This window comes from Pyrgilauda ruficollis, unplaced genomic scaffold (genome assembly GCF_017590135.1).
Source record: "Pyrgilauda ruficollis isolate IOZ18807 unplaced genomic scaffold, ASM1759013v1 scaffold50, whole genome shotgun sequence".
NCBI classification, from domain to species: Eukaryota; Metazoa; Chordata; class Aves; order Passeriformes; family Passeridae; genus Pyrgilauda; species Pyrgilauda ruficollis.
The window spans coordinates 8,263,955-8,279,297 of record NW_024526600.1 but is presented as its reverse complement, the minus strand read 5'-3'; positions in this window follow the sequence as shown (position 1 = coordinate 8,279,297).

Genomic DNA, 15,343 nt, shown 5'->3' with positions numbered 1-15,343 from the left:
AGCTTCAACACACACTTGAGGAGAATGAGCTTCCTTATTCTCACAGAGCAAGCAGGAAAATTAAAATACAGCCACCAATTTGGCCATTTCCTGCACAGTCCTGGAGCTGTGCCAAGCAGCACTCCCAGCCAGGAAATGCAGCTGAATTCTCTACCTGTTGGCACTGGGAAATGCTTATCATTCTCAGAGGGAGCATCAAAATCCTCTTCCTACTTCTGTCATTCCAGAAGTTTTTCTAACTCTTCCCAGCCAGGTGACACAACTGCAATTAGGAATGAAACTCCTGAAGGGGCAAAGAAAAAGCAAACCCCAGTAGTAGCATATTAAATTTTGTGGTTAAAGAAATTTGAATTTAGGCAAGCGTGACTGAACCACCATGCACGTGTCACATTATCACCTAACTCCTTCCACAAAGTCTGCTTTTACAGTGATTTTTTTTTTCTATCACTGAGCAGCAGTTTTACAGTGTTCTTGACTTCATGGCACCGCAAACAAATTGAGTTTCTGCACCTTAACAGTGAAGTGGTGTTGAACCAGTGATGTATTACTGCCAATGTGCAGCCTGCTAAGAGAGCTAACCTGGGCTTTTTAAATTAGGTTTTTTCCAGCTTGTAAAGATTGACAGTATTGACACCTTATGACTGAGGATAATCTGGGTGTATTTCACTAATAAAATGAATGTTATCTTCAGAATCAGTGCCATGGTGGCAGGTTGGGCTTGAGGCATCCAGTCACCTTCTCCTGTGCCCTGCATTCATTCCCTCCCTTAATTAACTACAGAGATTTGGTAACACTACAGATTTGGGGGTTTGTTTTAGGTACTTCCATCACTGATATGCATTTTAAAAATGGCATCTTAGGAATTGATAAGCATGATACAAAACCAAATGCATTAAAACAGTCTGAACTTTTTATAAGTAAGGAAGTACCCAAATTTCAAGTCAGTCACTTCATAACTCTGAACAATTACTGCTCTTCATGAATTTTCATTTTCAGAGCACCCCAAGTTGTGGTTTAATTCACATAAACTTACAGCAATTCAATATTCAAATTCATTAGAAAGGTTTGAAAGGAAAAGCACAGGCTGCTCAAGGAACGCAATCAACAAGAGAATTGTTTCATCCATTCCATTTGGAAAGCAGCAAACCCTTGAGGCTTAGAAAAGCACTTGTTGAGGCACCAAAAGAACCCCAAAAAATCCACCAAACTTCAGAGCACGTTCCAGTTGTTATAAAAATAATTTCATTTTAGCTCTTCCTTAACCTTTTTTTCCCTCCCCTCTCCATCTTCCATGGTAGTCCATGGGCTAGAACAGGGTGAGAGCAAGGTGAAATTGTTTGTGGTTTTTTGGGCACAGATGGTTTATCTTGCTCTTATTAGTAGACAACTTAATATTTACATTGAGAAGGTCATAACTTGTTCCCAGGCTGGGAGTAGATATAGGTAGGGTGGTTTCCTGCTTTCCTCAGAAACCCAAAGCATGGGGAGTCCACAAGGCTTATCTGGGCTTCCTCTTACTCCCTTAGACCTCTAGTGGGAATCTGCCAGACACTCAGAAGATAAATCTTCCAAAATCCAGAATGGTTTTCTTTTTGGGATTTGTACACTGTATCTCTTACAAATTTATAAACACACTGTTTGTAGGAATCAAAAGATCTAATGTATTTTGGGACCTCAAATGTAATCAAAAAGTTCTGAAATGCCTCTCCTCTCTCTGTCACTGGAAGCAAATTAAAGTTGTGTCCAACCTTCTGCTGCAAGACAATCTGTGCTGAAAAAAGGGATGGGGAAGAGAGATGGATCTTAATTTAAAAGTAAACAATGGAAGCACATATATTATACATACACCTACTTAGAGTAAGAATGAAAACCCATTTGTAAAACCCAAATCCAGCTTGTCAGATGGAGATGGAGCAGCCCTTTCAAATCACTCTGTCTCCCAGACAGAATGACAGGGTGGCAGGAGGAAACGATTCCTGCAGTCTGACTACAGAAATAATGAATAATCTCCTCCAAGTCGGGTTTTTTGCATTATTTATACTCAATACACTGTCTTTGTAAGGATGATTAGTGTACCATCTGCCTGGACCACAAACAGGCATAAAGGAGATAACCTCCTGATTAAAATCTCATTTCTTTTAAACAGAGAATATGAACCCACTATTCTTTCTGGATATGCAGACCTCCAGTCTCCTAATTAATCTACATCAGTCATTAGACATAGATAGCCTGGCTAGACCTCAAGTTATTGAAATGCATCTCTGAGCTAAAATATAATAGACCCAAGCCACAGATATGAAGTCCTGTATCCTCTGCAACGCTGTGCACAAGATTCTGTGTCTCATTAGGGCAGAGGATCAGAATTAATCAGGAGCTCTGAAGTGAGTTTCTAATTTTTATCATCACAAACCTCTGACAAATGCTGGAAATCAGCTTATAAATGGGAATATCTGCCCCAGAGCTGGTCACCCCAGCTTCTTCTGCAGAGACCTCTTCCACAGAGACTCCACAGCACCTCAGGGGCAATTTGTCCAACATTAGGATTAAAAAGGGGCATAAATGAGTTGCTGCCTAAACAGGACTCCCTGTCTCAAGAGAATACAAAGGAACTAGGAGTGATCCTTCTGAAAATAAACATACAAGCTTTTGAGGCCTGAATTAGATTAGTTTAAGGATCATGGCACACAATACCATTGCAAAGGGCTGAGGTTACTGGAAATTCATAGTTTCTATTAAATCTATAAAGAACAGTACTAAAAAAAACATCGAAGTTCATAAAATTTACTTTAACAGTTTCCAGTTATCATTAACAACCATATCCTTGTCCTCACCCATTTATTACTTTTTGTCTTTACTTTGTATCTTCATTCTGCTCTGCTCCAACATTTACAAGTGCTTGAATTAAAATCATCACGCCAAAAGTGTCTATCCAGCCCAGGAGCAGATTATTTGATGCAATACCCATTAAAACACACACACACTCTCACCACCATCTTAATTTTTGCAGCACAAATTAAGGGCAAATTTTTTTTGTCCAAAAACTCGTGTGAGAAAACCTTTGAGATTTTCTGTCCTGGAAAAACTACACATTTATCATTACTGTGTTCATAAACTAGCAAAAATACAAAACCACTGTATAGATCTGTATAACAAGTGAAAACAGTCCTTATGGGAAGTGTAGAAATAATATATTTCCTTAGGGGTCTCCAAAGCATTTGACAAACATTTATTACATTTCTGATTCTCCCTGTGGGTGAGCTTTATTTGCAGAGTACTTTACAAACTGATCATCCAAGGCTTAAACGAAGGCAAATCTCTCAGTTTTGAATTGAGAGAGTTTAAGAATCCCTGTGCTGAGATTTGTCTACTATTAAAAACCTCCTTCAGCTGTCAATAAAAGACTAATAAATTTATAGACTAACTTATTTTGGAATAACCTCTGGTTCATCCCTAGGATGGGTACATTTCTTCCTAAGCCTTTCATCCTCTCATGGATTTTATATAAACTATTCTGGGTTTTTGTTACACACTTCCTTGCTGCTTACACATTAAGTTCTCATTAAAAGAATTTTAGGCATTAATATTTTCCAGGCAAAATACACAGTTGACAGAATTGCAAATTATAACAGTTTTTAATGCCGGAACTCAAGAGAATTTCTGAAGCCATCAGGGTGAATTACACAACAATATAACATTTATAAAACAATAACAAAAACCTTCCTTTCTTTCCCCTCTCTCAAGTATTAGGACATTCAGCTGTGGTTAACATTCACACTGGCACTCAGAGACCAAGGTGGTGCTGGAGGAAGCGGGAGCATGAATAAAGAAAGAGAAATTGCCTGTTTCACGGGGGAAGAGTGAAATTCTATACTTGCTTTCATTTTTAACTCAAAACAAAACCATGCTGATAGAAGAACTTTGAATATACAACAGAACAGAACACAAAATGGCTTGAGGTGCTGTGTTGATTTTCTTTTTCTGCCCAGAGGAGCACTGTGAGCACAGGGTATCACAGTGGCTGCTTGGAACATTACTAACAACAAAACCCTGCCCATGGAATTGTGGATCACTTGGAATAATGATTGAAAAAGAAATCATGGCTACATCAACTGAAGGATTCAGCACTTTTTGGTTGGCAAATTCAGGCACATTGGGCAAAGATTTGTGGCTTAATGTGGACAGAAATCAGTATCATCATTGAGAATAAGTTTTCTTTAATTGCTGACTTGCTGTGAAGCCTTTGGCATGTCAGTTAACGTCCATGACTGCTCTCTCTCCATCCTTCACTAGTTAAGAACATAAAGAAATTCATGTAGAGTAAGAATCTAAAGCAATAAAATGGACCCTTATCTTAACTCAAATCTTTATTAAAATAAAAATCAGCAATATAGTTATTATCATTGGATAGTTATCTTTAGATAACCTAAACAGAGAAGTTTTAATAGGACTAGTTTAAAAGAAATACACTTTCTATTGCATTTTTATTTTCCATTTCTCCTCTATTTTATAATAAAATTGGAAAATGTACTCGGTGTCAAGCTCCCAAGTTTCATGTCTTAAACAGTTTTTTTTCTTATTTATAAATTTCCCCGTATACAAGGCAAATTCTGTAAAAATAACTCTCCTCCATCCTTAAGAAAGTTATTGTAGAATTTGCCTTTGTGAAGAATATTTTGCATCTTCAAATTTCCTAGTTGAAAGACATTCTCAACATATCTTGAATAATTAGAAGTTTCCCTCCTTTATGCATCTTTAGTTACATTTTTGGCCAGATCTACATTTTCCACCACTGGCTACTGGCCTCCATCTGTAAAGCAATTTTTTCTCATTCCACTTTAAAAAATACTGTAACATCTGATAATGCAGTCTATATAGTCCTCTCAGGAAAGGAAAAAGATTTTTGCAAATCCAAAAGCTGCAGTATAAATTCCATCACATCATATTGCATACATAAATAAGATGAAGAAACCTAATCCTGAGTCAAGGAAAATTCTGTTACACTATCTACATTTTTTTGGATGCAAACAAAAAATACCAGAGCTGTAACTTGTTTCTCCTGTTCACAAAGCTACAGGAGTTAGGCTTCTTTTCAGAAACAAAGGTATTTAAGACATTTACTCTTTCTGTTTCTGAATTTGGATAATGTGGAGAGACAATTACTGTTTGGAAAGGACAATTTCTTCCAAATGTCAGCAACATATTTGTGATATATTTATGTTTTATTCTTCAGAGACATCATAAAGGTCCCTTCTCACCCAGCCCATTCTATGATTCTATGAAATCACACAAATTTGAGCTTTAATTTTACCTACAACAATGAGAATTCAAGTGAAGCAAATAAAAGCAGTCAATACACAAACCACACAACCATTATTTGCCTAATTGTGAAACAGCATCAAAAAACTTAAATTTAAGAGAATTACACATGCACTCAGCACTTCACTTTACAATCTGTTAAAACTGGAAATAAAAATCAAGATCTTTAAGTCCTTACTACTATTTCCGTTGTCAACCTGAGCTCTCTTACAAAACAAGAGTGGGGCAGAGCAAAAGTTTTTATTTGTACTATACGAAGTATTGGAGTTTTTATTTGTATTGTATGAGGTATTAAATCCCAAGTATGAGACGTATTTCAAGGATTCCAATATACCTGTGAGAACTGTATCTGTGGCTGGGGGCTTCAAAGTTTTAGGAATATTTCTGAAGCACTTTCTGTTGCTTTATGAATTAATACTCAAGTCAAACAAAATATAATCTTATTAATAAACAGTCTCCCCTCTAGACATCAGCTCGCAGGAGAAAGAAGAACAGCAGTCACTAAGTAGTAATAATCAATGAAAAGATAAATTCAAGCCCATGTTGCCTCTTTGGGCAGCATTAAGCATAAAATATTCTTTCCGTTCTCTATGTCCAGTCCCACTTTGAAATTGATTCTCTGCTCACATTAGGACAGTGCAATGTAACATTTGAGGTGCTGGACAGCTTGTCCCTATTATTGTTCCATTTTAGCAGACAAGATTTATTTGCCACAGAAGACAAACCATTCCTCCACTGAATCTTTCAAAAAAAAAAAAAAAAAAAGAACAACTCTGACCTGACCTACAAAGACATTTCTCACTTGCCACTGTTCATGGAAAAGATCCTTCAGCAAATTTGGGGCACAACTCCCTCTCCATTCCATGTACAGACTCACTAGCACTGTGACACACCAATTTTGATAGGAACACATCATTATAACAGAAAAAACAAATTTTAACACTATCATTATTCCAATATTTCTCTAAGAAAATAAAATTTTCCCAAAAAAGCATTAGAAGAACTGCCAGTAGAAGTATGCAGAAAACAATATTTTTAGCTAAAAACTTCATCCCCCTTTAGGAATAATAAGCCATTGTTCAGTGCAGCACAGGTGATGCTTTAACCAGGTTATGGACACATAAATCTTAAAAGAAAATTAAAAAACCTCTACACACTTCAGTTACTTTGAGAAGCCAAAGGGAGGAGAGAGAACACCAGCAAGCTGAAACAATTCCCCCTGACCTCTCTTAAGAAGAGAAATTTGTTCTTCAACTGGTTTAATCAAAATGTCCTATCATTTCCCTGAAGAATTCTCTCTTGCTGCTTCAGCAGAATTTCCATTCTTCCTTTGCCCTTCAACACGAAGCTGTCTCACAGGAGACCACGGCCACTTCTGCACTTTATCACCATCCAAATCCCCAGAAGGTTTGTTTTCCAGGCCTTGGAAGGTTTTCCTGACTGTTAAATTAGAAAATGATGCAGCACTATAATCCTCAAGTATATTTTAAGCTCACAGAAAGCACAGACCCCAGGTGAGTTGCTCCTTCTCCAGAGGACTAAGGACCTACTGAATTAAATAAAACCTACCAGGTAAATAAGAGTTTGCAGGATTTGAGAAACTTCTGGAGTTTTAACACATAGATACATACTGAAAAAACAGAGATGAAATTCAGCCTATTACATTAAAAAAAAAATCACTAACAGCAGAACCATCAAGACAACATAAAAAGACAGCAAATATTTTTCACCTGAGTGAAACTATTACAGTAAAGGGCAATATGGAAAATTGTCATTATCTGTGAATGGGTGCTCTCATGTTTTTATTCAACATTTCTATATATTGATGAATATCTGTCATAGGGATATAATTTGCAACTCATTTTCCCATTTATCTGTGTGAAATCTTGTAAAAACTTGCAACACATCTAATGCTTTGCCTATTTCATCAAAGGAACAAGGATTCAAATTTATCTCATGTAATGTGGGACACAAAAAAAAATGGTCTAAAGCAATTAAGCACCCATTTGAAATGATTTGTATTTTTTTTATTTTTGGAGACTGTATTTTATGCAAATATCTCATTGCTGATTTACAAACCCATTACAACAGCTGACAGCCTCTAAAAGCAGGCATGGAAATTCAGAAACACAGAATTCAGATTGAAGACAGCTTAAAGACAGCTTTTAAAACTAATTTTCTGGGCCATGACAACATTAACATATAAACAAATGCATATTTTTGAGGTAATGGGTATAAAAATAACTTTCACACTGTACAACAACTTTAAAACCACATCTTAGCTTTTTTTATAATGCTATTATGGGTGTGATCAACTTCTGAAGTAAGGCCAGGAATTAGACAAGGCATTATCTCCATTATCACAGAGGCTGGGAATCAGGTGGGAGAGTGAAGGATGCAGATACAAGGAATAGTGATGCTCTCCGGGAATCTGTGTTCCAGTTGGAAATCCAGAGCCTGGTGGGCTTCTGGCAGGCATAAAACTTGCCACAAATTAGGCAGAAAATGCCCAACAAACTTACCTGGCTGAAAGTTTAAAATTATAGAAAACTAAAGACTTTGGACATAATGATAAGGTTGTATATATTTCATTGTAAAAACTCAGTATTTCAAGAGAAGAGCATAGCAAGGCTTAGCACCTTGTATTAAAGAGACTTCAATCTCACTTTTGCTGCTCTTTCTGAACTTTTACTAATTCTCTGAAAATAACAATAAAACACAAACGAAACCTGTGATAGCTATACATCATTTTTTTTTTTTTATTTTTTTCAGCTGGGGAGTTACTGGAACTGGTAAATATTTCTGAATGGGTTCAAACCAGACTTTTGGTTTAAATACCTTTAAATTCTGCTCCTGAAGAACCATACTGGGGCTAGGAGAGAGCAAAGACATCTATTCTGGTTGACGAAAGACAGTCCTACTAAAAGAAGAATGTTCCATCTCTTTTCCACACTCTCAAGCTTCTGAAAGGATTTTTTCCCCTTCTTCTAAGTCAAACATTTTTCCTTTAAGTGCTTCCAGTAACAAATCAAACCCAGTGGCTTCTGAAATGAAACCTAGTGAGCACCTATTGCAGAGATAAAGTTCATGAAAAGAGATGACAAGGATTTTTCTGCTATTGCATTTTGGCCTAAGATTGCAGGGGAAAATATTACAATGAGTGTAACTGTTTTATTAGCATCTCTGAGAATGCCTATTTTTCATATTTCTAATGTTCTAAAATACAGAAGGCACTCGAGACTGCAGATGTTCATCTTTAAAATGCAGAGAGTCCATAAAATCTGTCTGTAAATAACAAGGAAGGAATGGACCATTAGGAAAGGTTTCAGTGTGGAAGAACTGAGCTCCTTTCTCTTCCAGCACCCTTTTTTCCCACTGCCATCCAGCTCCATCCTCTCAGGGATCAGGAACCATCAGGAGCAGGTTTGTGCCAGGAGGGTTTTTTTAATTGTAGTTAATCTGGCCTGGAATTGTAACTCTTTTAATTTCTTTGTAAAGAAAAAAGTACAGTGGAAAAACTCCAGTGTAATAGATTTTCATATCATTATCTGACAGATCTGCATTAAAAAATATTGCAATACTTAGATGTTCTTTGAAGCTATTTTATTAAAGGTAATGGTAAATGTGCCAATATCCTTTTATATTGCAATATTAATATTTAGTGCCCTAGTTCTAGGATCTAACATTAATTTATTGTATAAGAGTAAGAAGACTAAAAACTACAGCAAGACCAGGATATCTTTTTTTCCTTCCTCCTTGTGCATTCTACTGAATGATTACACTACTGAAGATTACTGGGGCTCTATAACAGTAAAAACTATTTGTTCATTTAAATACCTGAAAAATTGGGGGGAATTATTACACAACTCAATGTGGATTATACAATTCATTTTTTAGATTCTTCAGAGGAATTTTAAATGTATGTATATTAGAATTATCTTAGAATTTGTTTTGCTTTTTCTTTTAGTTCTTTAGTTCAGAAAAGTCTGAAAAATACTATTCTGAAGCTAATCAAGTGAAGAATGAAAAAGAAACACTCAAGAGGGTCGCAATTATAACACTAAGGCAGAGTAAATCACAGAAGATTCTTACATTTTCCACTGTCCACCTGAAAATCAGACATTAACAGCCCACTACTTGACATTAGAAGCTGCACAACTGGATAATTAGCCAGAAAAACAGAACAGCAGAAAAACTTTAAACAAAGTGGAGAAATGTGGAGCAAGACAGACACTGTAGAGTGGCCACCCAACAGTTTGAACACATTTCTCAGAGACTGTGGAATGAAAAATGATCTTAAATACCAGGGGAGTATTCAAGGAATAATTTGCTGTACCCCTGAATTGAACACTTGAGACATTCCTTCTGCTGGTAGGCAGCAATTTCCCTTTCTGCCAAGCTGTGTTTTCCTGTAAATTATTCTTGTAAATGTTCAGAGCTCTTTCAAGCTGACTGTTCTTATCTAAATTGTCATGAGAAAGAAGGGAAGAAGGAAGGAGTGGCCTTGAGAAGGAGGGCAATCACTAAACCTCTAATGGTAAAAATTCTGAAGGCAGCTGTTGAAGCTTCTCAAGGAGTGGCCTTGAGAAGGACTGCAACCAGTAAACTTCTAATGGTAAAAATTCTGAAGGCAGCTGTTGATGAGAGGAAAAGAAAATAAGTAATCACATTATCTGATGCAAATATGTTGTCCTTTCTTTAATTAACACTTAGACTAGCTTTCATTATTCTGTAGATAAGTACAACTCAGCTTCTCTTGGCTTCAATTTTTCATTTCTATCACAGAGGTCTATACCAGACTTGAATTTTCAGGAAAATTATTACTTTCAAGGGTTGCTGTTCCAGTTTTTTACAGAACCTGCATTTTTGCAGCAATAATTTAGTTCATTTACTACTAGCAATACCAATACCTGATCACACTCCCAAACCTTCCATGAAAGTGATTATATTTATTCTGTAATTATGGTGGGCATCAAACAGGAGCCTCAAGCATTTGCAGAAGCAAAACCATGTTCAAATAAATGGGCCACATAATATGCTATTTACAAAAAAAAAAAAAAACAAAAAAAAAAAACCAGCAATTCTGAGTCACAGCCACATCCATGATCCCTGATCCCCTTACTCTTATCCCATCCAAAATTTTGGTACTGCTGCACCTTGGTGAGATTATGCAATGGTTTATTTCTTCATCCAGTGCATTATTTTTAATGCTTCATCATCAGTTTTACTTCCACAAGGAGAAAAATGGATTTTCTCCTGCAAACCAAGAAATTTCTGGTTCTGTCGCAGTTACTAAAAATCCTTTTTTTTTCCTCTTAAAATCACTTGGATTGATAGCAGTGCTTCCACTTTTGACTCTTCCCTCATCTTTGTCCCTCTCATTCCTCAAATCCTGGTCATGACTTTTTGTACTCTCTCAGAGGGTGCATTACCATTGCAAATATGAATGTCACTTGTACTTGCAACAAAACCCTTCCAGCTTTAAATTAGCCAGGACTGATAGCTAATAGACCTCCAATATCCTTGACATCTTCTTTGTGCAAATAAAAATTGCACAGAACCTGTGTAACCTCTGCTACCTCCTGTAACTGCTACAATAGGTACCACACCAGGACACTACACATTCCAAATTTTTCATATCACTGGTGATATCATGTTGTCTTTGAAAGGAATATAATGGAAAAAAAAAATGCAAAATGGAGTGAACTTCCAAACTTGTTCTTTGCTATTTGCATGTCTCAGGTAAAAATGCAAAATTTGCCATTTTTCTTTTCTCCTGGAAATGTGAAAAGGGAATGAGGGAATTATATTGATACTGTATTCAGCCTTGCCAAAATTAAGTAAATGTTGCCTAATGCAATAGGAAAAGCATTTTCTTCTGTGTAAAGTGCCAGGTTACTTTCCACTTTAGGAAACATCAGACTGCCTGGGAGGTGGGGGAGGCAAATTCCCAGAACTCAAGCCGTCTTCATAATTTTTGTTCTGGTCTTTGGCAGTGTTAATTACTGAGTAACCTCATCTCACATCTGTGATATTAATGACAAAGATCTCACCAACTCAACAGACCGTGTGCCAAACAGGCAGGGAAATGGGTTCCTATTCCCTGTATCTTCCTCCATGCACCTTTGCTGTGCCTGATGTCCCTGGGTGTATTTAAAAACAAGAGCCCTTGTTTTTCAGTAAATGAGATTGTGTACCTAAACATGTGTTGCACAAAAACTACTGACTCTAATACTTCAGGTTTTCTCCTCTTGTCTTATAAATAATTGCAAAAAGAGGGAAATAAATTCTCTTTCTTTCTTCTAAAAGCGTTTTTTGCCTGTGTACAACAGATGTTGTTTCCACAAATTAGTTTCTAATTTCTTTCATAACTCAGTCAGAACAACCCTTCAATTCCTAGTCAGGGAATAGATTTAGTGCTGCACATAATTCTTGTAATTATGCAAGAAAACTGCACTTTGCTAGGTGAAAACCTTGGCTATCAATCACTGGGTTTAGTGTATGGGCAACTTAATCTTCTGTTACACCAGCTGTGCAATACACTGAGGATTCCTTACACTTCCACAGTGGGAAGGATAAATGATTCCTGGGATAGGGAATGGATAAGGAGACAGCAAGGGACCAGCTCCAGTGTTGTAATCATTAAAGATGCCACTCACATCTCCTCCCCCACAGCAATCTGCAAACCCAGCAGTATTTAAATGTTTTCCAGTCATCAAAATGCACTTAGCCTCAATAAAGCAAATAAAGTTCCTCCCGCCAAAAAAAAAAAAAAAAAATTGAATATATTTTTAAATCTATTAAAGCTCTAATTTTTTAATCTATTAGCTTGCCTGGTTCAGGTGAGCAGCATGGACACCTGGTGGATCCTGAACTTTGAAGTTCAGCACAAAAACTGCAAATGTCAGAATAAAAATTGGCAGAGAGTTGCACTGTGCAAGAGACTGTTCATGAAGTTGTAATACGAGGAAGAAAATAATTTTGAATAGCATGCTGGGTTTTTTTTTTTTTTTTTGAGGGCAAGGGGGTTGGGTAGTTTGGGTGTTTTGTAGGCATCTAGACTATATCTTCAAGAGAATTAAACCTAATTAAGGTTTACCAGAGAAAACTGGGCACAAGGGTTAAGCAGAATAATTTAAGTGACTGAAAGCCCAAAGGTTTGGTGAACAATCTTTCGTCCTTTTATATTGTCAGTTTTGTAACAAACAAGTTACAGTTAACTTGGACTGAACCTATGTTTGTAGAAGCAGGTTATGATCCACCCCCTTGACCTTACCCATATTAGAAATTTTATTTTTGAATATTGTCAACTCATACTCAGCAAAAGACAACATTTTTTCAAGTTCTTACAGGGTATGTGCATTAGAATGCAATTATTCTGTGCTTTTGGCTATTTTTTTCTTTCTAGTGGTACATTACCTTCTCTTTCTCAACTCTGTTCATTACACAATTTAAAAAACCCCAATAAACAGAAAGGGGAATTAAATGAAAGTTGCACTTCATGTCATGACCCTGAAGTCATAAATGGTCAAGTGTCAATGACTTTAATAAGCCTGCTAGCAATTTTTTTTTGCCCTAATGATTCGCTAAATGTTGTGCTAATATTATGTCAAAGACCCCAAAACACAGGAGGAAGATCCTGGGTCTAACTAGGCAGAGAAGTCTGTTTAAAAATCCACATGACAGAGGAATGGCAAGGCATCCTCATATCCTTGCTAAGCCTCTGCCACAGTCTGTGGGCATGACTGGATTTTTGTTCTGTTAACCTAAAAGAGAAGATTATCTTAAAAATATCAGCAAGATTGAACAAAAGCAATACAGATGTGGAGACACTTTCAGCTATGTAGGGAAAGAAAAAAGCCTGTTCTGAGAACACCATTGAAAACCTGCTATAATTTGAATGCACTGTGTGTTTAGCAATACCAGATTCAAACGAAATCTCAGAAGCACCAAGAAATGCAATTTATCAACAAGATAAAGAATCCTCAAGGAGAGATCAGAGGTGACATCCCATTCTTACAAAGATTACCATACCATACTGATTCCATACTGATGATACCATACTGATTCCAGGTATCAGTACTTAAAACACAAAAGACAGGATTTCAGGCTGTTACATGTATTTATTTTGCCACTAAAAACTAAAAGATTTCACCAGAGAAATTCCCTGCTGCTGCTGCTCAGGCATTTGGGAATTTTTCAACTAGTGCACACAGGAATGCAATGTTCCCTCTTGCTCTCCTACTTTGTTGCTTTTTTTTCTTAAATAAATGTCTGTAATAAGGATGAAGGTCGGAATTAAGGAGGGAGCAAAAAAAGCAGACAAGTTCTGCATGAAAACCACACCACGCTGATGTGTGCGCCCAGCTCACAGGGGTTTGGCTTCTGTATTTCCAAAGGGGAAGGAACAAGAGGGTTTGAGCCAAAGTCCAGGAGCAAGAGATGACTTTGCACAGCAAAAAGCATTTCATTCCACCCACTGAAAGAGGTGCTAAGCAAGAATCACTCTTGTCTTCTCAGTCCCTTGCCCTCCATGACTTAATACTTGTAAAAAGAATCCTCCATTTCCTCATGAAATAACTTTTATATTGTAATCAACCTAGTTTCAGTCAGGATGAAATCTAGTCTGCTGCTTGTTTCCTCATGGGCATTCTGTTTCTCCATTTAATTAATGACTATACCTACAGATTTCCAGAAGTCTAATTACTTGATTGTTAAGGAACAGAACAACTTAAAAACCAGGGCACAATCTTTGTGTTTTCAAAATAGCTCTCATAAGACCCAAAACATTCAAGATCTGATAGCAATGTAATGAATAAAATCCATCTTTTTAATTATTGTTGACACACCAGGATTTATAAAATGGAATTATAATGGAGCACTTGGATATGCAGAGGGTTTATAAAGCAACAGAGGAATTCCTTACCAAGGAATATTATGTCTTAGAGATGAAGAAAATTACAAATAGAGCAAAAATTGCACATAGGCAGACTAAGTTAAACACTGCATTAAAAACTAAGGCAAAAAAAATTGTTCAGCCATTAAAAAAATATGGTAAGCAAACATGCACAATGATGAAACAGCAATAATTAAAGATAATGTATGGAAGCCATACAATAAAACACTCAGTACACAGCAGATGATGGTAAATGTGGAGTATAGAAAGAAGTAATCCCAAAATTGATGTGCAAGCAAAACTTTAAAACAAAACACACTGACCAGATAATTCCAAACCACAAATCTGGACCAAAAAACATAAAACTGTAGACCAAAGATTGGTACTTTAATTTATTAAGTGAAGCATGGCATCAACCTAAAATTAAACCAATGCAAAAAAGCAGATGGGAGGAGGGAAAGGAATGCAAGTCAGGCTGGCTGCTTTTAAAGCCCCAAAAGCTTTAAAATAAAACTTTTGAAGAAGAAAACTGGGGGATGGGGAAGAGGTAAAAGTAGAACAACACATAAACAGCTTTATGGACAAAACCTTTGCAGCTGAGAAAACAATCTTACCTATTTCTTGAGGAAAAATAAAAATTCTAAGAAAAAGTTTATCACTGAAATGAAGATCATATCAATTAGAACAAGTTCCTTAAAGCGAGTGACAGATTCATCAAGGTAGAAATTGTGACATGCTCCTTTGGAGGCTCACAATGTGAATGCCACCCAGTTCCTGAAATACTTTATGTTATTTATTATCTTCACCAGAGGTGTGCGACAAGGGCTGCAATGAAATGTCTTTGAAAACAAAACTGGGAGAAACACTCAAAGGAAAGGATTGGAATTTAAAACATGGAGATGAAGATTGGAATAATAAAGAATTCTATGTTAAAGTACTGAATCAAGCAAAGATTACTTGGAGATTGAAAACCTGCATTTCTGTTATAACATCAAACATGAAAAAAAAAAAAGTTTGTTTTAATCAAGAGCAAGGTTACTCCACAGCATAAGCACACCATGCCTGTGAGAAGGCCAGGGGCATTGGTGATGCATCATTTAAATAACCTCCAGAAGAGGTAAGGAAATTATT